We start from the raw sequence: 26,848 nt of genomic DNA on the forward strand, positions 1-26,848 counted from the left end.
TTCTTTTTGATATAAATGTGACTGTAAATTTTTTTTCCCTTAATTTCTCTTTCTGGTAGTTTCTTGTTAGTATATAGCAATACAACAGAGTTCTGTATATTTATTTTGCAGTCATCAACTTTACCAAATTCATTGATCAGTTTTTTGGTGGCATCTTTAGGATGTACTGTGTATAATATCATGTCATCTGCAGTGACAGTTTTATTTCTTCCTTTCCAATTTGGATTCCTTTTATTTTTTTGTTCCCTTGCTATGGCTAGGATTTACAATATTATGTTGAATAAAAGTGGTGAGAGTAGGCATCCTTGTCTTGTTCCTGATCTTAGAGGAAATGCTTTCAGCCTTTCACCAGAGTATATGATGTTATCATATATGGCCTTAATTTTATTGAAGTATGTTCCCTCTATACCCAACGTCTTGACAGTTTTTATTATTAATGGGTGTTGAATTTTGTCAAAAGCTTTTTATGCATCTATTGAAATCACCATACAATTATTATTATTCAATTTGTTAGTGTTGTATCTCACACTTGATAATGGTGTATGCTCCTTTTAATATATTGTTGAATTAGGTTTGCTAATATTTTCTTGAAGATTTTTGCATCTATATTCATGAATGGTATTGCCCTATAATTTCCCTTCTTATTGAATCTTTGGTTTTACTATCAGGGTGGTGCTGGCCTCATAGAATAAGTTCACAGTTTTGGGGGGATAGTTTGAAAAAGATAGGCATTAACTCTTTTCTAAATGTTTGGTATAATTCTCCTGTGCAGCTTTCTGGTCCTAGACTTGTTTTGAGAGAGTCATTTTATTATTGTTTCATTCTCATTACTGGTAATTTCTTCATATTTTCAATTCCTTTCTGATTCAGTTTTGGGAGATTTTGCAGCTCTAGAAATTACTACATTTCTCTTAGGTTGTCCATTTTATTGCCGTATAATTGTACTGCTCTCTTATGAGCCTTTGTATTTTTTTTGTGTGGGTATAGGTTTATCAATTTTGCATATCTTTTTTCAAGAACCAGCTCTTAGTTTGATTAATCTTCTGTTTTCTTTTCTTATCTTTTCTTTTTTAGGGCCACAACCATGTCATATGGAGATTCCCAGGCTAGGAGTCTAATTGGAACTGTACCTGCCAGCCTATGCCACAGCCATAGTCCCTTAACCAACTGAGCAACATCAGAGAATCAAACCTGCATCTTCATGGGTGCTAGTCAGATTTGTTAACTGCTGAGCCATGATGGGAATGCCTCATTAATCTTTTCTATTATTTTTGAGTCTTTTTTTCAACTCTAATCTCTATGATTTCTTTCTGGTACTAACTTTGGGTTTAAAATTTTTTTTCACCCTTAATTCTGTTATATTTAATGTTAGATTGTTTATTTCAGAGGTTTCTTGTTTCCTGAGATAGGCTTGTATCACAATAAACTTCCCTCTTAGAGTGGCTTTTGCAGTATTCCATGTAATATTTTGCTCCCTTCTTTATATCTTTAGTTGTAGAATATCTTTTCTGTTATTCTTCCATAACATTTGCTCTGTAAATAGCTGCAATTTTGGTATACCCATGGATTGAGTAAACTCAGCATGTTCAGATTCCAAGATCTTGGCCCAGACATCAATGTCAACTACTTGATCTTAGACTTTCCAAGCTTCAGAACTCAAAATTGCAATATCCTACTGTTTCCTTCTTTGTTCTTTATCTTCACCCAGTTCATTTTCTCACTTTGGGAGACTGACCAGGTTCTGACAGTAAATATCAGAGATAAATCCTCTCAGTCTTCTGGCAAGGAGAGAGGAAAAGAAATCATTACATCTACTATTTATTTATTTATTTCTACTATTTATTTATTTATTTATTTATTTTTAGGTCCACACCTGAGACATATTGAAGTTCCTGGGCTAGGGGCTGAATCAGAGTTGGATCTGCTGGCCTACACCACAGCCACAGCAATGTGGGATCCAAGCCGTGTCTGCAAACTATACCTGTATCCTTAACCTACTGAGCAGGGCCTGGGATTGAACCTATATTCTCATGGATAATAGTCGGCTCTTAACCTGCTGAGAACAATAGGAACTCCTCTTTTTTATTCTATTTTTTATACTTTACTTTCTCAGTGCTGTTTTTTTTTTTAAGATCAATCCCCATTTTTTATGAATATATAACTGACTCTCTTCTGTGATTGATACTACTCAATGATATGAATATAACTTTTCAGTTATTTATTTTTCAAGAATGGAAACAATAGGCTATACAATCCATGTGTATATTTTTCCATGGACTTACATAAGAATATCTCATATATATATAATTCCTGGGTCATTGGTTGTGCATACATTTACTCTGACTAAGAATAGACAGACTACTCTAATGAATAGCTACACCAATCACCACAACTCTACTTTCTATATCTCAGCAAGGCTCATCACTGTCCAATTTGACAGGTTTAATGTGATATGTAAGTATTTTTATTTACATTTATATGACTACTAATGAATTACAAAGCATCTTAATATCCGTCTTAGTTTATAAGTTCTGTTTGTTTTTGTTTTCGTCTTTCTAGGGCCACACATATGGCATGTGGAGGTTCCCAGGCTAGGGGTCAAATTGGAGCTGTAGCTGCCAGCCTACACCACAGCCACAGCAATCCCAGATATGAGCCACATGTGCAACATAAACCACAGCTTACTGCAATGCTGGATCCTTAACCCACTGAGGAAGGCGAGGGATTGAATTTACGTCCTCATGGATGCTAGTCAGATTTATATCTGCTGAGCCACAAAGGGAACTCCAGTTTATGAGTTTTTTTGAACATTGACCTTTTGTCTCCTTGCCTCATTTTTCTATTTGGATGGCTATCTTTTATACTTGATTCACAGTTACCAACACATGTTAGTATAATTTCGATAGGGTAATTATTAATCCTTCTCAGTTTTATGCATTTTTTCATATTTTATATTTTTCAGTTATCTTAATTTAACATCATCACTTTTTCATCTTTTGTTTTCATTCATGTTTAGTGCTTTCAAAATCTCATTTGAGAATTCTTCATAGTGTCTTACAAAAAATGATAGTCTTTAACATTTTTATTTATAACTTTTTGTTAATTTTCTAAACCATCTTGAGTCCACCTCTCCATATGGAGTTAGGTAGAGATCCAAGTTTATTTTTCAACATGTAATAAGCCAATTTACTCAATACTATCTAATAAACAATCTGTTTTCTATATGCATTTGTGATGCCATTTTTATCATGCATCAAGTTTTTATATATTCATGAGCATGACTCTGAAAATCATTAGGAAGAGGGAGTTGGCAAAGTTTGTTGTCCAAGAAGAGAAGATGGGAAACAAATGTCTATAAGTGACTAGTCAGGCCACACAAGATTCATCAGTTTTACTCTTGCATAGGGCATTGGTCCTTCCTGATTTTTACTCCTGTTGCCTCAAGTTGCTAATATAAAGAGTCTATAATAAATTACAGTGGAATTTAAAAATGTTTCTTTGAAAATGTTACTTTGATTTTCCTAGTCAAGTTTTGCTGTCTTCCACAAACACTGACTTTTGAGAGACTTCAGTCTCTTCAGATTTCTCAAGTTGGTTGCATTTGTTGCATTTGTTATCAAAATCCACATTTCTCTTTAGCTGCTGTAGCTACTCTAGGTTTATTTATCTTAGAAGACTGAATTTTCTATTATGAGGCATGAACCAGAATCTGCTCAATGCCCTCTTTATATGCCTCACTTTTCCTAAAGTCTGCCAAACTGTGTTATCATCCTTTTTTCATGCTGTGGCCAGAGTTTCTCTTAATTTATGGAAAAACTTTTTTTGTCCTCCTTCTTCTTTGGTAGTCTTAGGCTTCTGGAAATACATATTTTCTAGAATCTTTCTTTGAGATGAGGAATCACAGAACCTGGTACCTGAATAAATGGGAAGTAGGAAAGAAAAAATATGGGAAAAACATTTTTCATATGTATATTAATGGGAATTAAGAAGAATCTGTGTTACCATATTATGCCAACTTCCAATGGAGTATATATTAATGTAATACTTTATAACTGACAAAGTGCTTTTAAATCCATGGATTCACAGAAATGTAAGCTCGTAAGTATATTTACCTCATTAATGTGCATATGCATGAAGTCCAGGCACCATCTCACAATTTAGGGCCAATTATATTTTATAGTTTTTAACATTCAGTGAGATTTTTTTATTATCAACACATTTCAACCAACTCTCCACATATGGCTATACTTCTTAAGGAACTTTTCATGTTAACTAACAAAAGTGCCTGGCTTCTCCTTATCACACATTATTTTACTAAGCCACCAATTATTATGCCCTGAGGAAAGAAAAACTAATTTTATTATTAGCTAGGTACAACACAACTAGGAAGTTAAATCTACTACAGAAAATCACTTCATATAAATTCTGTTAAAATTAACTGCACTTTTAGATTATTCATGCCGCTGCTTCTCTCCAATAGCATGGATAAGTGAAAGTTGATGAAATTGCTAAATTGAGTTTCAGAACAGCAAACTGGAAAGTTTCCAGGAAGTTAACACTTTTCCTGATTGAAGATCAAATCATTTATTTTAAGGAATAGTCTCTTCACAGTATCAGCCCAGAGCATTTGAACTGGGGGTTTCAAAATCACAGTTTGAAGTTTCTCATCTCACCAACTCCCACATCGAAACTAGGGTCAAATATATTGAAGTTATGAAACAATATACTCTAAACTAGAACCAAAGAATTAAAAAAAATGTAGAAGTTGTAGAAAGTCAAGCAAATGCAATCCAATTTTTTCCTACTTGCAGACGTCTCAACTTAAAAAGGAATGTAGACTTCTGAAATGTTTATATCTTGTTATATAATCATTTTTTAAAGGCACATCTAATATCCTGTTTAAAGGCTGTACTTATTTGATCATTTTGATGGAATTACATGAATAATTAAAATTGGTTTGCAATACTGAAATGCCTGGTTTGTAGATTGGTGAGAAAATGAATTATACTTACTTTAAGGTTGTATAGTTTATATCACCCGGTAATGCCCAAATTTATCAAGTATTTTATTCCTTTAAATTTTTTTCAACATCTTAATTTCCAAGGAGTTTCAATAACCTAAATAATTAGCATATACCACTACCTTCTTGGTAATAAAACCCAATGCAAATTCCCTTTTCTTGGTTTCCTGGTAGAATTCTGATTATGCATCTATCTCCCTGAGAAGAACTTTCTTTAGTAAGTTCTGAAAGATATTTTTCCAACAATTTCTGCCAGTGTCACTCTAGTGACTTCTCTGCCATTCTGTGGCTTGGGCTGTGCTACTTCAAGATCAGGACCTAACCCTCAGTGATCTTCTGTGGGTGCTATTTCTCAGCTCTAGTGGTCATAGCTACACTTATACATGGTGTTCTTATGTTCTTTAGAGTTCCCCTTACTTCTTACTAACTAGTGCTCCTTACTTTAGTCCCCTATTATAGTTAATAATTCTTTATGTTAAACTCTTGAAATCCTAATTAACAATAAAAGCAGATGATGGAAGAGTGAGGTGGAACAAGATTTTCACTTCCTGTTGACTTCTCACAAATAGAGAGGTTGACTTTGAAAATAATAAATGCTAATAGTGTTTATTCTCATGGAAAATAGAATTCCACAGAAGGAAGGTGAAATGTAAAATGAAGAGGGAAAGGGACAGATGCTAATGTCCTCAATCAATGTGATGGGATTAAAAAATAATAATAATAAAACCAGGTGATCAGAAAATGATGAACACAGGGGAATTCATATGATGAAAACTAGTCATTTATTTTAAGATCTTCAAAATCTCAGACTATTTAAAGAGACCAAAAATGTGTGGGTTTTATAAGTATATGAGACATAAATTTCAAAACTAAAAATATAGAATTGAGAAAATACCAGTTACTAATTTATGCCCTTTTCTACATTTGCTATGTAAAATGTACATGAATGTGAGATTTTTCATTCAGGAAACTTTAGAGAAATTGGTCTTATAAAAAAGCCCAGGTTCATTTATCAGTATTTTTTCATACTCTGAAAGAATACTCTATTTTTAGTCATTGTTTAATTTGTAGAAGAATTCAGCTAGCAATTGTTTTTTTAGGTCAGCAGTAGCTACACATTTTTGGATAATGTCCAGTAACCTTGGATGTGTAATTAGAACAGATGGATATAAACAAAATGAAACATTCCTAGCTTCTTAAGCACAAACTTTAATTAATTTAACATATATTAAGATAATTAATTTTGAGATTTCAATTGAGAGCAATTATGGAAAATATTTTGATTACTTCAAAAACTGCACAGTGAACTACAAATATATAGCACTATCAAGTATAGTTTTTACATGTTCTCAAAAATTTGTGAACTGCCGAGCATGCATAAAAAATGTGAATAGAAAAATCTACAAATAAAGTTCCAGATCACCATAAGAAATAGTTTATTTAATAGATAGAATCTGAACTTAAAAAGATCCTTGGTAATATTTAATTTTATTTGAATTTTAAAAAATCAGATGTTCTATAGCAAATATCAAATTAAAATCAAAATAAATATCAATTTAAATTTAATAATTGAAAATCACAATCCCAATGATTTCTTTTATAATAAGAATGGCAAACTCTACTTTTTTTTTAACAGCTACTCTTTGTAGGCAGTTCTTTGGATAATTTCTAGATTAAAGATTTCCAAAATGATTTTAAAGCAATCAAATATAAAAACATCACTCTGGGTTATAGTCTCACTGCCTTTATTTAAATAAACTCATTTACTATTTTGCCATAAATTGTTTCCTAATAATATAAAAATCTTTAAAACAATTTAAAAAGCAGTAGAGCTATCAATTTTGGTTAAAGCAATTACAGTTTATTTAATAACACATTGTAGTATTTCTCACTATACAGGTGTTCTGTGATACTTCAATTTTGTCCAATTGCTCTTTAAGGGTGCTATTTAACCATACTTTTTTCAAAGCCTAATTTTAGCTTTTAGTCTTACTTTTTATTTTGGGAAACTGGAATTTCATAGCAGGCACTCTTCTAATTAATCTAACTGAAGTATGGTCCTGATTTTGATAAGTGTGATTTTATTTTGTTTTCCAATATGAACTTTTGCCAGTTCTTTTAAAGTAAACTGACATCTATCATTTGCTTTTCCTCGCAGGGATAGGTGATCAATTTTTGTTTTTCTTTTTTTTTTTTTTTTCTCAGAAAACATTCTGTTTGCTAACTTCCTGCTGCCTGCCCATGAGCTTCAAACACCATACTGTGCCATCTTTAGAACTCCCAATGGTAACTGCTTTCTTTTATCCCCTCCATGGCATATTGAGTTACTGCCTAACTACCATGCTCAGCCTACTGGCTGGGCCCTCCTCCAGATATGAAACAGCATAGCATATATGTCTTTGTATGTTCTATTCAGTTTTACTGAACTTTTCGTTGACAGTTTGTTATTCACCTTGAAGGGTTAGTAAGTTATATAAATATGATCCATTCTAGTATCATATCACATTTGTAGGTATTTAGACATAAGGCATAAAACTAATAATACTAGATAAAATTTTATGACTTCATGATAATAAAATTACTAAAGGCTTTTGTTGAGTAGGTAAAATTACTGTATGTGACTAATTTCTGAACTTTGGCAGTTCTAGCTTTTAAAGCATTATAATATTTTTGTCTTGAAAGGTCCGAGATACCATTTTTCATTGGTTTTATATATAATCGTCATTAATTATATATCAGGAATTTTATTTCATGTTTTTAATTTATATGACTATAAACTTATGTGTATAGTTGCCAAGGGGGAATAATAAATAAGGCCTAAAATAATTGTATTCTTAGTAAGGACAACATCTCCTAGTAACCTTAGTTCTTGGGTATTATCTTTTTAAGTATTTATGACTTAATGTTGAAACTCTCTAATAACTTGTCAAGAATAAAGTAAGCAGATGATAGAGCATATAAATATCATTGTGATTACTTCAATTATTCTCTTGAGATATATCTGTTCTTTAATACTATTTTATTATTTATTATTTATACTAAAAATATATCCCCCATTTCATTTGCTTGTTACCTTGTGTGATTCAGTATTTTTCTTAGAATTGATAAAACTAAACCATAAAATACACTGAATGGAAGTTTCACAGGAAATATCAACATAATTTTTCTATTTACTAACTCAGTTAATATTTGAAACAATAATGTTTATGAAATACTCTTTTCTGCAAATTCACCAGAAGAAACAGTAAAATTTTTTATTAGGCCGATGAGGAATTGTTTACTAGGATAGCTGTTGGGAGTTCCCATTGTGGCACAGCGGAAACAAAGCTGACTAGGAACCATGAGGTTGCAGGTTCAATCCCTGGCCTTGCTCAGTGTGTTAAGGATCCAGCATTGCCCTGAGCTGCAATGTACGTCGCAGACACGGCTTGGATCTGATGCTGCTGTGGCTGTGGTGTAGGCTGGTAGCTACAGCTTGATTAGACCCCTAGCTAGGAAACAGCCCTAAAAACAAACAAACAAACAAACAAACAAAAAAAAGCAAACAGACAAAAACCTATGGTAGCTGTTGGAATCTTACCATAACTAGAGTGAAAATTATAGAAAACTGGTTTAGCTCAAATATATCCATAACCTGAGATAAACACAAAATACATGTGGGATTTATTATCCGAGATTTGCCATGGGGTCAGGAGTCCAGCACATTTTAGCTGGGTCCTTTGTTTCGGATCTGACAAGGTGGTGGCTGAATATGTCCACAACTAGAGTTTTGACTAGAGGAAAACCCACTTCTAAGCTCCTTCATGTTGTTGGAAGAAATTTATTTCCATGCAGTTAAATAATTGACACTTCCATTTCTTAATAGTGAACAGGGAACCTCTCTAAAACCTAGAGATCACACTCAGATCTTGCCACATGATACCTTTCTTAGGCTCTCTCACATTTCAAACATCTTTCCTCAGGATTTAGTTCCTTTTAAGGGCTCACCTGATTTAATCAGTTCTACCCAGAATAATCTCTTTTGAATAACTCAAAGTCAACTCATTTGAAATTTTAATTGTATGTGTAAAATTCCTTCAGTTCTGACCACATTCAGAAGGAGAGAATAATACAAGTTATATATATCAAGAGATAAGAATCTTTGGAGCCATTTCAAAATTTTGCCTACTGTAATGGTTTTGTTGGTAGAATATGAGTGGCTAGGGGAATCCTAGAGGAAAGATGAATAAAATGTAGGTACACTTATTTTTCATTATAAAAAATTGTATGAAGTAATTTTGGAGCACTAAAATAGATGATGTATTTTAAAGTATTTCTCTTTGGTCCTGTATAATACAGTAAATTAGCCTTAGTGTTTTAAAATACTCATTTATCTGGAAGTTTTAACACATAACCAGTAAATTTTTACTTAAAATATGTTATATGATAATGTTCTTGATTGCTGAAATAAAAACTCCTTATTAGAAGCCCAAAAATGTTTCTCTACTTTATTGTGATCTTTCTGAAAAGAAGCGTATATTTAGCTATGATGATAATAATAATATAGTTTCATGTTCCTTGACTTTTCCTTCACAGAAAAGTCTACGTTTTAGTACTCCTTATCTATTGTCTTGAATAGCATTTGGTAAGATATTCATCTTTTTACCTCTTTTTCCAGTTATTATTTATGTAATGTTTAGAGAAATACAATATTATAAAAGTTTAATGACTTACTGCTATGAAGATTATTACTCCCCATTTAATTATGCTATTTTTCTTCTTTTCCCAAAGATGTCTACTACAAACAAAAATAGATAATTGATTCATATATCTATCTCTGACAAACGTGATTTTAACAGTAATATAAATACATCTTTCAATTTTTAAAATTAATAATATAGTCAATTATTAAAAATATATTATATTCCAGGCACTTATTCTAGCTATTGGGGATATAGTAGTGAACACAAAGAAAAGTTTCAAACATTATGGATCTTATTTTATGGATCTTACTTTACACTGGAATGGGAAGAAAAGAAGCAACTGAACAAATGTCTAAGAAAAATAATCATCAAGAGTAGCAGAGATAATAAAGGAAATAAAATGGAATTGTGTAATCAGCCTCTCTAACTCTATTATATACAATTAGGGAAGTGTAGTGTTCTTTCTAATTTCTTTACCTAGATAATTTAAGTAATAGAACTATTGGCCTCTTAATTTAAAAGAAATTAACCATGAAACAGTGGTCCAATAATATTCATTTAATGGCATTTGAAATGTTTTCTGTATTAATCATTCTAAGTTTCCTATTTCTCCTTGTATATGTTTTGAAAGCTTTCATTTCATTAGGAAATAACACATTTCTGAAATTCAATTTTGAATTTGTCACCTGTGGTAGGCACCTTGTACAAATGACTCCTAATGATACCTACCTCCTGGTATTTGTGTTCTTGTATAATCATCTCCCCTTACATGTGAAAAGAACTTGATGCCTTGCTTTTAAACAGTAGAATAAGACAAAAGTGACTGGTTGTCACTTTGGATATTAGGTTATGAAAAGACTGTGTGATCAGTCTCCTTCCTCTCCTCTCTCTTTCTGTGTATTATTGTTTGCTCATTCAAATGAAGCAAGCTTCTGTGTTGTGAGCTGCCCCAGGTAGAGTCCCTAGGGGTAAGAAACTGAGGAAGGAACTAGGGCCCTCATTCAAACCTAGGAGGATCTGTATACTAATAAGTGTTTGAGCATGGAAGCAAGCCATGCTCATTTGAAACTGTGATATAACTGCAGCCCTAGCTGAAGCCTTCACTGCCACCTTGTGAAAGACCCTGAGCCAGGGAACATATTCATGAGGCACTGACACTGTAAGATAATAAATGTTCTTTTGAGGCAGTAATTTTTGGGTTAATTTGTTACACAAGAATAAATATAACCAAAGAGTTGTATATGGCATTCTTCTGCTATTTGAATCTTTACTAATTTGCATATTTTTATTCCTTCTCTAGTTAACTAATCTGGATATTGTCTCTTTTTCCCTTGAGCAAGCTGCTGAGTTGTTTCTAATCTTTACTTTTTCTTTCTTTTTTACTTCTTCAAAGAACCAGGTATCAAATTTATCAGTCTTTCAGTTATTTATAATATCAGTTATTAATTTATTATATGTTCTAAAAGTTCAAGACATAAATTTCTGTTTCTTTGAATTTTTAAGATTTATTTGTGGCAAGGTTCAGTGATTGTTTATCCCATGGGTATTGAAAACAAAGGGTGCATCCCTTAATTCTTTAAAGAAAAGTCCTGTATGTATCTAGCTGAACTTAGTTTATTCTATAACTTCACTGTCTACTAGGCATTTCTTATTATTAAAGAGATAAATTTTGCTCCTTGTCATAATTTCATTCATACAAAATTTTCCTTGCATTTCTAAAAAATGTATTTTTATGTATTAGTTTTTGCTGTAGAGTTTGATGCTGTTAGTATATTTACCATTTATCATTTATCTAACATCACTTTTTGTCCTTTTTGTAATATCAGTTGTAAATTTCATCTTGTCTAGTATTTATTTTGCCAGTTCTTGATTTCTGTATTACTTAGCTCAGGCTGCCATAATAAAATACCGTCAACTGAGTGGGTTAAACAACAGAAATATCTCATAGTTCTGGAGGCTGACTGATTTGGTTTCTGGGGAGAGCTGTCTCACTAGCCTACAGACAGACTGACTTTTCACTATGTCCTAACTTGGCTTTTCTAGGTACTTTAAGGCAGAGAGAAAGACATCTCTCTCTTTTTCTCTTCTTATAAAGCCACTAATCTCATCATGAAGACTCTACCTTTATTATCTAAACTAACTGATTATCTCCTAAAGCCCCTATATCCAAATGCCATCAGAGTTGGGGGGTGGGGGGATGTTAGGGCTTTCTCATATAAATTTTTGGGGAATACAAACACTTAGTCCAAACAATTCCCAAGCTTTTTAGAAAATTGTTTTAATTTTAAATATACTTCTAATAAGCAGCCTGATTAATATTCTTGATTCTCTTTTTTAAAAGAAGTTAGTCCATTCACTCTTTAAAGAAAGAATATATGGGAGTTCCCATCATGGTGCAGCAGAAATGAATCCAACTAAGAACCGTGAGGTTGAGGGTTCAATCCCTGGCCTTGCTCAGTGGGTTAAGGATCCAGCATTGCCATGAGCTGTGGTGTAGGTCACAGACTTGTCTCGTATCTGGTGTAGCCGGAGGCTGTGGTAAAGGCCAGCAGCTGTAGCTCTGATTAGACCCCTTGCCTGGTAAGTTCCATATGCTGTGGGTGTGGCCCTAATAAACAAACAAACAAAAGGAATATATGATTTAATAATTGCATTTTTTTATTTTTAAAAGCAGCTAATAAGGTCTGTAATAAAAATCAATAGAACAAGAGTGAAAAGAAAAGGCAATAATAATTTTGTACAAGCTATTTACTATTATTTGGTTAGACAATACAATGGATTAACCTTACTTTTTTGTTCTTTATGTATCTGTACATTCTCTGCATCTGTTGATTCTTGGAACAGGAAATGGTTCCATTGAATGGGAAACTTTATACAACTATTCAGATTCTACTTTGACATCATCTTTTCTATGAAACCTGTTTTAATTAATACAAAATCAATCACCTGTTTATGATTAATGCTAATTTTATCACAGTAAACTAAATGATGCTTCATGGAACTGTCATGACTTACTAGACTGTCAGGATTTCCTTAAAAATAGTTTTATGATAAATTTTAAAGATTCAGAATAACATAAAGAAAATAATTTTTTTTTGTCTCTTTGTTTTTTTTGTTTTTGTTTTTTCTTTAGGGCTGCACCAGTGGCATACGGAGGTTTCCAGGCTAGGGGTCTAATCATAGCTATAACTGCTGGCCTATGTCAGAGCCATAGCAACACCAGATCTGAGCCACATCTGCAGCCTACACCACAGCTCACAGTAATGCCAGATCCTTAACCCACTGAGGAGGCCAGGGATCGAACCTGCAACCTCATTGTTCCTAGTCGGATTCATTTCTGCTCTGCCACGACGGGAACTCCAAGAATGTAGTTTTAATACAATATGTGAATTATATCTAGAATTTTTAACATATATATATATATATATACATATATATACACAAAGAGAAATAGTATAGCAATCAGATATGTAAGTACTGGTATTTATTTGAAGTTTGAACATAATTGGAAAAAATCCTAATACTTTATCAATAAGTATGCATCTATTTTTAAAAATTATATTATTTTCCATTCACTTTTTTAAATCTAAAACAACGTATTTCTTAACATTTTAGTATTAATTTCATACTTAAATGTCCCCAAATCTACCACTGTGATATAAACATCAATTATATACATATGTTTTCAAGCAGGTTCACTCATTGCACTTGTTGCTGTATTTTATTAACCTCACTTTTCTAAAAACTAACATTGATACGAAAAAATGCAGCTGGTTTAATTGGTCGAAAAATGGGGCAATTTCTATATTTGTATGATTATTTTCTCACACTATATTTAACACCTTTCTCTATTTCCTATGTTTCCTGTAGACTGAAGTTAGAGTGGTCTAATCTAAAAAGACAATGGATCTAGGGGAAGCATTTTCTGTTCAGAGCACTTTATAGGTGATGCTAGGCAATGTGTTGAATCACATCAGGTGGGGACTTGATACAAGGTGATCTCATTTTAATAATGCTAATTTGAACACCTAAAAACCTTCTTATTTATTTACTTTTAAATTTAACTGATTTTATTTCTATATTGGCCATATATGAATATGAACACCATCTTTTAAAAGAGGGATGTAACTGCCAAATCTAAAACAAAACAAGACCAAACAAAACCACCAGGTCTTAACAGGTACTTTGGATCTTTCCAAATAGGCTGTTCCCTGATAATTTTTCACTGATGGCAAGTTGTAGATCTCCATTTCTTTGGGGTCAGTTATAGGACAATTATTGTGTTCCTTTGATGGCATCATGGTTCCTTGATTTTTTGTTTCCTAAAGTCTTACTTTGCTAACTTGCATTCAAAGAAACACTCACTCCTTCAGTATTTACTGACAGGCTTCAAGAGAAACAGATCTTCACCACTCAGCAGTCTAGAGATTCTGGGGTTGCTCAGAACTTTTCTATGGATGGATCCACTCCATTTCTCTTGGTCCTTCTTGGGGGAGATTCATAGCATGGTATGCTTCCTTTGGATCCCACAAAGTCAATCTGCATGGTGACAGTATCCTGCTTATTTTCTCTGGAGAGGAGCCTGAGAATGCTATGCTTACCTGATTAAAACTTGGCAGTTTGCACTCTCTATGTTCTGGATCAATTTAGGCAACACTGGGATTATCTGTTCTTTGAAGATGTGCTAGAAGTCCACTGATGTTTTTTTTAGTGTGTAGAGTAGAGGAACTCTGATAGAGTGATTTGTTCAATTTCCCCCTTCCCTTTTGAAACTGGTTAGCTTAAGCCTTTCATCTTAATTATGATCAAACTTTTCTAAATAGTATTTTCCTAGTAAACAGTTTCTTATAAGTCTTTTAAAAATTTTGGCTATAATTATACAAAGTAGCCTCTCATATATTTAAATGTCCTCTATCTAAACTTAAATGATCATTTTCTCTTTGTCATTTTTATTTAGTATATTGTGATTGCTTCCTTATTTATGCATTAATTTAAGTAGTGCTTTGTTTTGCTGAGCTTTTTCAAAAATTAAACTTCACAGTTTATTAGTCTATTTTTCCCTGTTTGTAACTAATTTCTACCTTTATTATTATTTCATTCTACTTTATTTTTATCCCTTAATAACCCTGTTAGATATTTATCCCTTTTCTTTAGCAGATAAGCTTAATTACAGCTATGAATTTTCCACTAATATGAATTAAATTGTGTCAAGTATCTCCCTTTAGTTTGGTCTTTAAAATTATATTTTAAGGCATGTCTTTTATTTACATGATAAATTGGCTTTAGCTTTGTTAAACAATCTAAAATTCTAAATCCATATTACCTTGCGTTAAAATGTGTCTTAGTAAATATTGAGTTTTCTTTACTGTCTAAATTTTATTTTATTTTTTGTCTTTTTGCCATTTCTTGGGCTGCTCCTGTGGCATATGGAGATTCCCAGGCTAGGGGTCGAATCAGAGCTTTAGCCACCAGCCTATGACAGAGCCACAGCAACGCAGGACCTGAGCAGCATTTGCAACCTACACCACAGCTCACGGCAAGGCCAGATCCTTAACCCACTGAACAAGGCCAGGGATTGAACCCGCAACCTCATGGTTCCTAGTCAGATTTGTTAACCACTGAGCCACAATGGGAACTCCTAAATTTTGTTTTAAAACATATGTTTCAGTTTTGTTTTTCTTTAGATATTTAGTGAGGTTCTGGTAAGAACTTTATATAATATCCTTAGTCCCTGTTTTTTCTCCCATTTGGTTTGTAGTTGTAAATGATACCCCTTTACTTCCATCTGTTGTGGATATGATTATCGATACCCATTTGACTTTTCTCATTCTCTTGCCTATTTTCTGTCATGTTTTCTATGGTGTGAGATTTCTATTCAGATGAACCCCATAACATTTATGTGCTATTCTTCTACATTTTGCCCACCTTTGTTTGTCTAAAATATTAAGTAAATATAGTCAGTGATCATCAGCAATCATTTGTCAAAGTATTTTCCTTAATCTTGTAGGTGTATAGAGCCATCCATTAGTAGATTGATTAAGAATCATTCACAAATAAAATATTCTCTGTATGTTTGTATACCAGAAAATGAATGTTTCCTTTAGCTTTCATAGTGTAAGGATGAACAAGATGGATAAAAATATTTTCAGTGCACCCTTTTTATCTTTGAATTTCTTGAAAATGTTGCTTCAAGATAGCCTTACTTTATATATTGCTCAAGAAAATTTTATAACCATTTTCCACTTTTAAGTTGGCCATGGAGGCACAGACATTTTTTTTTTTTCCCCTTAAAACACAAATAGTTTGTAGAATATATTTCAAAATTGACTACCTGGGCTATTTTCAACCCCAGGTAATTGGGGTGCCTTTTAAATGGTAGTTCACTGCTCCTTTTCCTCCTTTTTTTCTGGAATTGTTGCTTTAAATATTAGTTTTTTTGCACTGTTTTTAGTTTGATTTTGTTGGTTACTCCAAACATTGATTTCTTTGGACCTACTTTTTCTGTCCTCTGTCAACTTCTAGAGGTACATGCTTGCTTCCTCAGAGATTTTGGCTTAATTGTCTGAGCCTTTTTAAATTCTTACCTGTTTTCCTTTCAATATCTTGTAATTTATTTGTAAGATTATTTTATTCTTTTCTATCCTGTATCCAGTCGATTCTCATTTCCCTTCTTCCTGTTGATTTTCCTTCTGTATACTGTGCCTTTGAATCTTGATTTATGGTACTGGTTCATTTCTGACTGTTACTTGGGGAGAAGTGTTTCGTCAATGTTTATCTAATTTTTTTTTTCTTAAAATAACTTCTGTGTTATTGTGTTGTAAAAAGTAACAGATAAAAATTATTGGTGATTAATTTCTTTTTTTGGCTGGATTTTTTTAAAATAACAAGAGCAGCCATATCTGTGGAAGATGAGGTAGATTGCTTACTAGGTTTCTTAGATTTAAGGCTCACTTAAAAGTGAAATGAAGTTTAAAAATAAGGTATGCCATTCATGTTTTCCTCCTTTTCTTTATAGTTCAGAAGTGAACTATACTTTCTTGGTGTCTTTTTTTTCCCTTAAATCAAGAAGCCTTCACTGGAAACCTGTCCATGGCCCTTTCCTCTAATCCAGAAGTTGTTCTTCTGTAAGACTATTATTTTTTGTTCATTGACACTTCCCAAGTCTTTTCCTTTCAACTCTGTTGTAGCTAGTGCTCAGACACAGGAGGTCTTGGAACTATTCTTAGTATTCCTTCTCTCTAAGTAGAATCCTCTCCATCTAGAAGTGACTTAGTGATGGTATTTATGTTCTTTAGTATAACCACACTGTCCTAATTTGACACTATACTGGCCTCTCTGCTTTGCTGTGAACCTCATATATGGAACCAAATGTGTTAGTCTTTGATGTTTATGTCCTAATGCATATAGAGGTGAAAGTTGTGGTTTTCATTATCTGTTACTTATGCTGTAGATTTGGGATATTAGTAAATTTACTGGTATTCCCTTTTGGAAATATTCTAATTTGGAGGATATGTAAAGTGACTTGAATTTTACTAGCTGCCTTTTCTTAATAGGAACCACTTCATAGTGAACATATTTAAATTTGGAAGGACAAAGAGGAAAATCTTAGATTGCTAAGGGGTATAACCAATCAAGAACATTAACAGTATCAATTTTACACATCCAATAACAGCAATGAATAGAAAAAACAAAAATAACTATGACTAATAGACTTTGACAAAACAAAAAAAAAAAAACTTTAAAATGCCATCTTATCATAGGTTAGTTTATGTAGATAAGATTAAGGAAGGATTTATGAAAAAAAAACAATAATGTTTGGAAATCTAGAGTTTCAACATTTAAAATTTCTTTTATCTCATGTAAATTTTGTGCCCTTGATATCTATCTCGCCTAGCAATATTGTTATGCCTGTCTTTTAAAATGAATTTGCCTAGTATGCCTTTTTAATCTTTTAATATCTCTTATTTTCAGACTTGCTTTACCTTTTTCATCAGATTGATTTTTGATTGTTAGATGAATGGCAGATTTATTCTTCCAACAAAATCTCAACCCCTATGTTTTAATTGAGGAATTTAAATTATTCCTATTTACTGTAATTGTGGTTACTTTGTATAATTTTAAAAATATTTTCCTAGAAGTTCCCATCATGATACAGTGGTTAACAAGTCCAACTAGGAACCATGAGGTTGTAGGTTCGATCCCTGGCCTCACTCATTGGGTTGGGGATCTGGTGTTGCTGTGAGTTGTGGTGTAGATCACAGATGTGGCTCTGATCCTGAGTTGCTGTGGCTGTGGCATAGGCTACAGCTTTGATTCTACCCCTAGCCTGAACCTCCATATATCACATCTAGACTGTGTATGACCCACAACAGGACATCACTGTTGACACACAAAAAGTAAATAAAGAAGTAAATCAGAGGAGTTCTAGCTAATTTATTCACTTAATCTGTCCTTAATTCCTCAGTTAACTATTGTGATCCATTCCATTCTCCAGACTCTGCTATTTTTGATTTCATTGACATTCTGGTATTCTGCTAGGAAAGTTACATTTTGGAGGTTTTTCCCTGGCATGGAGTTGTGCGTTCTCAGTCATTTGCATAGAATCTTCCAGAAATTATTTACTCTCTAGGAGTAATCATGAAGCTCCTTTTGAATTTTCAGTACTGCTTTAATCACATTTTAGTTTTTATATTTCCCATGAAATTTTAGTGTGAATTGAGGTGGAAAGAGACCCAAGTTTATGCATAGTCTGTCATGATATACTGGAGTTTTTTGTTTGTTTATGTGTTTGTTTGTTTTTAGTGTTTTTAATGCTGCACCTACAACATATGGATATTCCTGGACCAGGGGTTGAATCTGAGCTGTAGCTGCAAACCATGTTGCAACTGTGGCAATGCTGGATCCTTTAACACACAGAGCTGGGCAGGGAATTGAACCTACACCTCCACAGCAACCTAAGCCACTGCAGTTGGATTCTTAACCTACTGTTCCACGGTGGGAACTCCTGAAAATTTTTTTATTTTAGGGTTTTTCTCAAATGTTACCTCCTTTGCCAATTTTCTGCAGCTCTAACCCAAATTATATACATTTTTGATGTTATATGTAAGTTGACTTAATGGTATTCAGATGTAAGTAAAACATTTAAGCGAAGACATGGTTTCTTAGGATGCAGTTTCTTGGCAAACTAAGGCTTATGTGTGAAATCTGTCCTACTGCTTATTTTTGTAGGCCCTGATAGGTAAGAAAGATTTTTTACAATTTCAAATATTTAAGAATCATTAAAAAGAAGAAGAATCAGAGTTCCCATCATGGCGCAGCAGAAACCAATCCAACTAGGAACCATGAGGTGGCGGGTTCAATCCCTGGCCTTGTTCAGTGGGTTAAGGATCTGGCATTGCCATGAGGTGTGGTATAGGTCACAGATGAGGCTCAGATCTGGTGTGGCTGTGGCATAGACTGGCAGCTACAGCTCTGATTAGACCCCTAGCCTGGGGCCCTCCACATGCTGTGGGTGTGACCCTAAAAAGACAAGACAAAAAAAAAAAAAAGAAGAAGAAGAAGAATCTTTCAGGGCACTTAAAAATTTGATGATATTCAACTTTCAATATTGTTATGAGCTGAACTGTATTCCTCCAAATTCAGGATGTGATTGTGTTTGGATATAGAGCCTTTAAAGAAGTAATCAGGTTAAAATGAGCCCCTCAGGTTGCGCCCTAATCCAATTTGGCTGGTGTCCTTAAAAGAAGAGAAAATTTGTACACACAGAGAGACACCAAGATTGTGTGCAGAGAGAGGAAACACCATGTGAGGGCACAGGGATAAAATAGTTGTCTGCAAGCTAGGGAAAGAGACCAGAGGAAACTAAACTGCCAAAACCTTGATTTTGGACTTCAAGTCTTCAGAACTGTGAGGAAATAACTTTCTGGTATTTATGTCACCCTGTATGTGGCATTTTATTATGGCACTAGCAAACTAATACAAGTGTCCAGAAATAAAATAAACATCCATGCTCATTTGTTTATCTATCTTCTCTGTGGCAGCTTTCACACTCTAAAGGCAGAGTTGTTGTTGTGACAAAAATGGTATGGCCTGCAAGCCTAAAATATTTACTATCTGGCCTTTTGCAGAAAATGTTTGTCAGTTCCTAGTGTAGGGATTGTGAAAGCTATATATTTCAGCAGACAAATTCATATAATGCTGTGATTTTAAAAAGACTTTCAACTATACTTTAACTATTAACTAAGGAAATGCTACCTATTAGTAAATTTTTCTCTTTTCCTGCTGCTGTAGCATGAGAGGTAGAAAAAATGAGACTCTAAATAAGTTAGAGTTGTAATACTTAGCAATACATATGTAATAAATTATTATTACTGATAATTGTGAGAAACATTATTACTTTCATGGTAAAACTGTAAATTTTGAAAGTTTAAGTATAGAAACGGAATAATTTTTATGCTGACATATCTGGAATCATTAAGACATGTACTATGCTGAGAATTGTCATCAAAGAAAGACTCAGGTGAATCCAAAAGAAACATTTTAATAGAAGGATAAGAATAAGATGATAAGTTAAAGTTATGTTAATTATAGTAAAGAGTTAATAACTGAAGCAGTAGTAGCACTGGTGTTGCTATCAGGTGGTTTTTGTTTCCTTGAGAGTTGGAAGAAGTGCGAAAAAATAATGTGAGAAAATGTCAATCCAACTTTTCTGTTGAAATTTGGGAAAATAATATATCTCAAGGGACCCAGTAGGTGTAAAGAGTTGCAACTGCCTGAGCCTTCCAAGGATAGAAGACTCTCCAGGTCCCAAGGGAGGGAGGTACGTGATGAAAGAGAGCTTCCTTGCCAAAAACTGTTGGATTGGGTTTCTGCAGCTTTATTCAGTACAAAAACAAATTGTAGGCAGTAACCTAGGTCTCTCAGCAATAAAGACACACAAGAGAATGAGAGGTTCCATTCCATGAACTCACACAATGAAATATTCTAAACAGTTGTGTTCTTATTCAGTGTGGAAGGTACAAAGGAAAACAAATGAACAGGTATAGCACCACTGTATTCTTGTACTCTATAAATGGATGTCCCTACTATGTTCCAGGTGCTCTCACCAGATCTGAGAGAGAAGTATGAAGCAAGCTCCTTTTACTCTTCTAGGTAATAGACTTCTGGAGATAATAAAGCTGTCTTCTGCCAATATATTTGGTAATGTAATCAGTTCTTTAAAAATCATAAAATTTTACCTTGATAAAAGTACTATATATATGATAAACCATATACTCATTTTTTTAAGAATTATAGGAAAGCAAACAAGGTATGTCTAACTTATAAAAACTCTGAATGGAGTTCTTTAGAGAATCTTAATACCTACTTAATAACTGCTAAGAATATATCTATTAAAGAACAGCCTAGTGGTGGATGAAAGAAAACCACCAAATCATTAATTTAACCTATGTCAGATGCTCCATATTCTCAACAGATAGATTTTTAGCATTCATGAGGGTGGAGAGGAGTGCTATATGCATCATTTATTTTTTTTTCCACTTAGAAGAATTGTAATTTTATCGGCACACTGCAATTTTTATTTTTCGCAAGTATGCTCCCTATAGATCTATCAACTAGCAGCTAGAATGTGTGAGACATCTATATTATACAAAATGGAAAGTGGGGACTTGAATATTGATGATTTTTTAAATGTGGAAATGGCCAAAATTAGTTTCTCACTTTCAATATCATGAATTCAGGGAATTTTAACACCTCTGTCTATTCAAAGTAAATTATGTTTTAAGACTGAAGTAATTTCCTTCAGATTTCATGCTTTAGAATTAAACAAATTGAATATATTTCTCTAAAAATTTCTGGAGAAGTTATGGCTCAGATACTGTAGTAGAAACAGAAGTTCTGTACCTTTGCATTGCCGGCTGGAATAAGGCTGAGAGTAACTGGTACTCTAATATCATGGTCATGTTTTAATTATGATAAATTAGTATTTTCGTTTTTTCCAAATTATATCATTTTTCACTACTTCTGATTCATGATAGTTGCTGATTGTTTCCATAGTAAGATAAAGTGTCAAATTTACCTGAATAGAACCTATATTTATATCCTTAATTAAGGTAATTTCTTCAAGTAAGGTTTAAAGAGCTCTGCCCCATCTGAACTACTGTTGTATTCCATAAGGTTGCAGAATTTACCAGCTCATCATCTTTTTAAGTACTAAAACCAATAGCAATTATTTAAAAATGGGGGCTATTTAATTTACTTGCTTATAACTTCAAACTGTTTCTCAGTTAATTTCATTTATCTATTTAATTATCTGCCACTATTTAGGCATTTTTAATCATTTTGCCTCTTTTTAACTTGTTAATGCAGATGATAATGACAAAACTTTTAATAATAATCCTAATAAGACTTCTAGCTGGAAAATATGAAATCTCATCCAGTATGTGTTGCATGTAATTAAAATAAGGGATATAAAATAAAGAAGGCAGGAAAGAAAACAGGCCAAAAAAAAAAAAAGACTAAGAAAGTGAAATGGAAGGAAAGCAAGAAAGTGGAAGGAAAGGACAGAGAGAAAAGGAAAAAAAAATTAAAATAAGAAATAATTTAATATTAGAGAAAATCCAGCAATTCTCACAGAAGTCAGTTTCATTTGCCTTTGGATTCAAGAGGAATAAATGATGTTAAATGGGTAGATATGAGTGAGGCTCATGTAGATTAAGCCACCAAGAGTAACTCATTGGAACAAATTTACATTTACTTATATAACACCTAAAATATATATTTATTTCAGATAGATATTTTAACAGTCTGTCTCTTGGGAGGTTTAAAATACTATTTATCCACTTGTAGCACCTATACACAATTATTTTCTAATTTGTTGCCAATATGTAATCATAGATATTCATAGATATTCTATTGTAAAGTTAGTTTTCTTCTCTCCCTCCTTTCTTTTTTCTTTTTTCTTTTTTTTTTTTTTCTTTCCTTTTTTGGCTGCACCCTCAGCATATAGAAGTTCCAAGGCCAGGGATCAAATTCGAGTCACAACTGTGACGTATGCCATCGCAAGACAATGCTGGATCCTTAACCCTCTGTGTTACAGTGGGAACTACTCTTTCTTTTTTATAAATCCATTTCTCTTTATTCTCCCCACATGAGATTGAGGGTTTCACAGTGAGATCTGTATAAACTGCTTAGAGAACTATTAGCATTAAGGAAGAATATATTTACTGATATACTTTAAAATATCCCTTATAATTATGAATTCAAATTGAATTATCTATATTATAGATGCAATGATAATATTAAAATTTTTCTCAAACATTAAACATAAATATGGGTAGATATTTCCCTGGGTGTTAAAAAGCAATGTCAGCTGCTATATGATATAAACAGAGTTCTAGATGTTGCTCTTGATACAGAGGATTCTGAATCATTTCCTAGGCATAAATATAAGAAGTTTCTTCTTATATTCCTTTATCATCCAGGTTTATACCTGAGGGAAATTGATACATTATTAGTCACTGCCATGCTCCATTCACCCAACTATATGATAGAAGAAAGAGTCAAGCTTTGCCTAGCACATTTTGTAGTCCATCAGCCTTTGCTTTGCTCTAGGTCTACACAGCAGAAAAGACAGTTTTCTTCTTTTTCCTCAGGCACTATATTTCATGAAAAATTCATTTCTTCCATTTCCCACCTCTAAGTAACTCTCTGTAAGAAACATAGACAAAAAGAAGTGACCTTGAGTCCATTTGAATGACTAGTCCTGAACTGTTGGCTTGCTGTTTTCTGCTTTCACTGTGAGTGTTACACTTCTTATATTGCCTCTTACATACAAATTAAGCTGCTATCTTGTGCTGTGCTTCACTCATACCAAGTAGGTCTTCTAGACAGACCCCAGTCAGCTGGTTATTATTGAAGTAGGTTAGGTTCAAAGTTCTTCAGAAGACTAGAATACAAAAGTCTAAGTTTTTCCAACTTGTTAAATAGAAGCACTGAAATGAGCAAAATGCAGTTATTCTTAAAAAAAAAAAAAAGAAAATGCAGTAAGCTAGAAAATTTGAAGTTAGGAAAATATCATGAGATATTATTGCTCTGTGTCTAACAATGATTACAATTATGAGTTTAGGAATGGTTAACTATTGCAATGGCTCAATACTTTCCCAGTCCTGTCAAACAAACAAACAAACAAAAACAAAAACTGTAGTATAATATTTGTGAATATAATAAATTAAATATGAAATAATATTAAAATAATACTGATGTAAATTCCTACCTTTTTATATGCCCTCCTTAACATTCTTGAGGCACTGCTAAAAATACAGATGCTGGGAGTTCCCGTCATGGCGCAGTGGTTAATGAATCCGACTAGGAACCATGAGGTTGCGGGTTCGATCCCTGCCCTTGCTCAGTGGGTTGATGATCCAGCATTGCCGTGAGCTGTGGTGTAGGTTGCAGACGCGGCTGGGATCCCACGTTGCTGGGGCTCTGGCGTAGGCCGGCGGCTATAGCTCCCATTCAACCCCTAGCCTGGGAACCTCCATATACCGCAGGAGCGGCCCAAGAAATAGCAAAAAGACCAAAAAAAAAAAATAAACAAATAAATTAAATAAAAAAAATAAAAATACAGATGCTTGTAATCATACCAGTTCTGAAAGAATAAACCTGCATCTTAGAAAAGCGGATATAATCTATTAGTCAAAAATTATTGACATGGAATATCAGAGATAGAAATATTTAAAGAACCTCCATCAAAACTTTAGAAGATTATAGTTAGCATCTGAGGAAAGAGTTGGAAATAGAGATAAACCATAGTTCTTAAAATCCTGAGTTAAAAAAGAAAGCCTTTTTATTCTGTATTTTTACAGCTCTCCTATAACAGAATTTTGATAACAGTTGATAATTCTTAGCCTAATATAACCACTCCTACTATCCTTTTATTCTTAGGACTTGGCATATTGTTATTATAAAGCATGAAGACAGGAGGTGTTTCACCTTGTTTCAGAATTATTTTTTTTTTAATATTTTGATGTAGAACTAGCAGAGTTATTCATTTTTTTTTAAGCTGTTCAAAGAGTTACACATGTGGGCTTTCTTGTATGACTATCAGATCATGTGATGAACTTGATGTTTCATTTGATGCATATAAATTATAGAATTTGAAGAAATTTATTTTGTGTGAATGATCTTCCATTACCTGCATGTAAGTAAAAATAGGGGGACTTCACTGTTGCCACTTTGCTTAAGGATAAGTCCAAGTACCTCAACCTGGTTCATGATATCTGTCATATCCTAGCATATATTCCATCTCCACTTGGGAAAAAAATGTGTGTCATATACTGTTGTTGATTGTATAATTTAATTGTATGTGTGTTATATACTGATGTTGATTGTATAATTAAGAACATTTTAAATATTAGAATAAAATCTTCTAGCTTTTTATTTCCTTCTTGATTTCCTGCCTTATTTTGCAATTAATTATTATTGTGAAAAAGTTCTGTTTGAGTTTTCCAACTTCTCAATGAGTTTTCCATCTTCTCACTTAAAACTGCCTTCAGGTAGTCAGTAAGATCATATAATGACAAAACTTACTTTTTTATTTTCTGTCAGAGACTCACTTTTGTGCTGCTTATTGTCTAATATCTGAAAACAGCTTTTCAGATGACATCTAGATAGTTTAAGTCAAAATAGTAAATCTGGTTCCCATTATTCCATCTTGTTCAAAATATGAATATATTTACTTCTTGTTAAAAATTTATCTCTTTTCTTTGTTTTTCTCTATTACAAATTATATAGATATAGATACTGTGTGTGTGTATACACATAGTCATTAACACTGGTTTTCACTGGAGGAAAATATTACAAGAAAATTTCACTTTTCTTCTTTTCTTATAGACTATAGCATTTTTTGCAACCTGACAGTATTCAGATAAATACAATCTATTTTACATGCAATAGGTCATTTCATATTTTTAAATTCAGCTTTAAGAACAAAACACAAAATTGATTATAAGCTATCCTATTTTTCAGAAGACCCTGAACCTGAAATTTTATTTAAATTTTTTAGAAATATCATTTTTATTTATAGTCATAGGATTAAACTTCATTTCTACTGTCTTTAATACTGTTATATCCAAGAGTATACACTTGTTACTTTGCATTATTTATTTTCATCATAAATTTATTCAACTATTTCATTTTCATTCTCAAAAATCAGATTAACTCTCAAAAGAAAAATAACTGGTACAGTCAGAACTTTAAATCAATTAAAAAATAAACAAAATCCATATATTGAAATATAGTGTCTATAATTGACAAGGGTATTCGTGGAGTTACATCTTCCCAGGGTGATTACTGAAAGCTATCATTCTTTCCTGTGTATTTGTTAAAACATGTATCTATTATTTTATCATTATTATTCAATGACATTAAAATAATATTTAAACCACAAATAGAAATTACAAATATAACCACAATTTCAATGCATAAAAAATATGAAATCATAATGCACCGTTATGTTTTCCTCTGTCTTCTAGTGAAGTTAACAAGATTTTCCAGAGGTAGAAAGTATAATTAGCGGCTCAATGGGTTAATTTAAAGATATGCAATTTTCAATAATAATGAGAATTAATATTTCTTATGGGAACTGGCTTAAACTGGGTTATGAGGAGGTATGAATAGTTGAAATAGATTAATTATCTTTCAAATTTGGGATGTTAAGATTCAATAAATGCTTTTAAAAACTCTATTAAAATGATATTTTGTATGAGCAATTCAGGTCATAGATATCATTTTTTTTCCTTTCTTTCCTTACTTAAATTCATATTTTAAATGTTTTAACTCTAAACCATTGACTGGTCGTGATAGTTTATGGGTTCTTGCCAATGAAACTAAAAATATATTAATGGTTTTATATGCCTGATACAGACTGATTGAGAATTCTTGAACAAGCAAAGGCCCTTCAGCTGTCCTATTTTTGAATAGACTTATTTTTAATTACCAGTTATTTTGCATATCCAAATTTTAAACATATATATCTGCACAAGCATAAAAATAATTTTATTAATACCTAGGCTAATTTGCTCAAGTAGGCCTTAACATTAGGCTTCCAATTTGAACACTTTGTCAACCCTTAACTCTTTCCATACTA

General features: G+C 32.7%; 1 long non-coding RNA gene across 1 annotated transcript in view; it reads left to right on the forward strand.

Moving 5' to 3' along the window:
* LOC146397804 (uncharacterized) overlaps positions 1-26,471 on the forward strand; it is a 41,034-nt gene extending 14,563 nt beyond the window's left edge. Inside the window, exons 2-4 of the long non-coding RNA XR_014825329.1 lie at positions 7,226-7,306; positions 20,798-20,853; positions 24,646-26,471. This is a non-coding gene — a long non-coding RNA (uncharacterized LOC146397804). The remainder of the gene's footprint in view (positions 1-7,225; positions 7,307-20,797; positions 20,854-24,645) is intronic.
* The last annotated feature ends 377 nt before the right edge of the window (positions 26,472-26,848 follow it).

Source organism: Sus scrofa, chromosome 13 (genome assembly GCF_054392235.1).
Source record: "Sus scrofa isolate SSC_HxYL_T2T_F1_AM1 chromosome 13, Sscrofa_HxYL_maternal_Yorkshire_Landrace_v2.0, whole genome shotgun sequence".
Lineage (NCBI taxonomy): Eukaryota > Metazoa > Chordata > Mammalia > Artiodactyla > Suidae > Sus > Sus scrofa.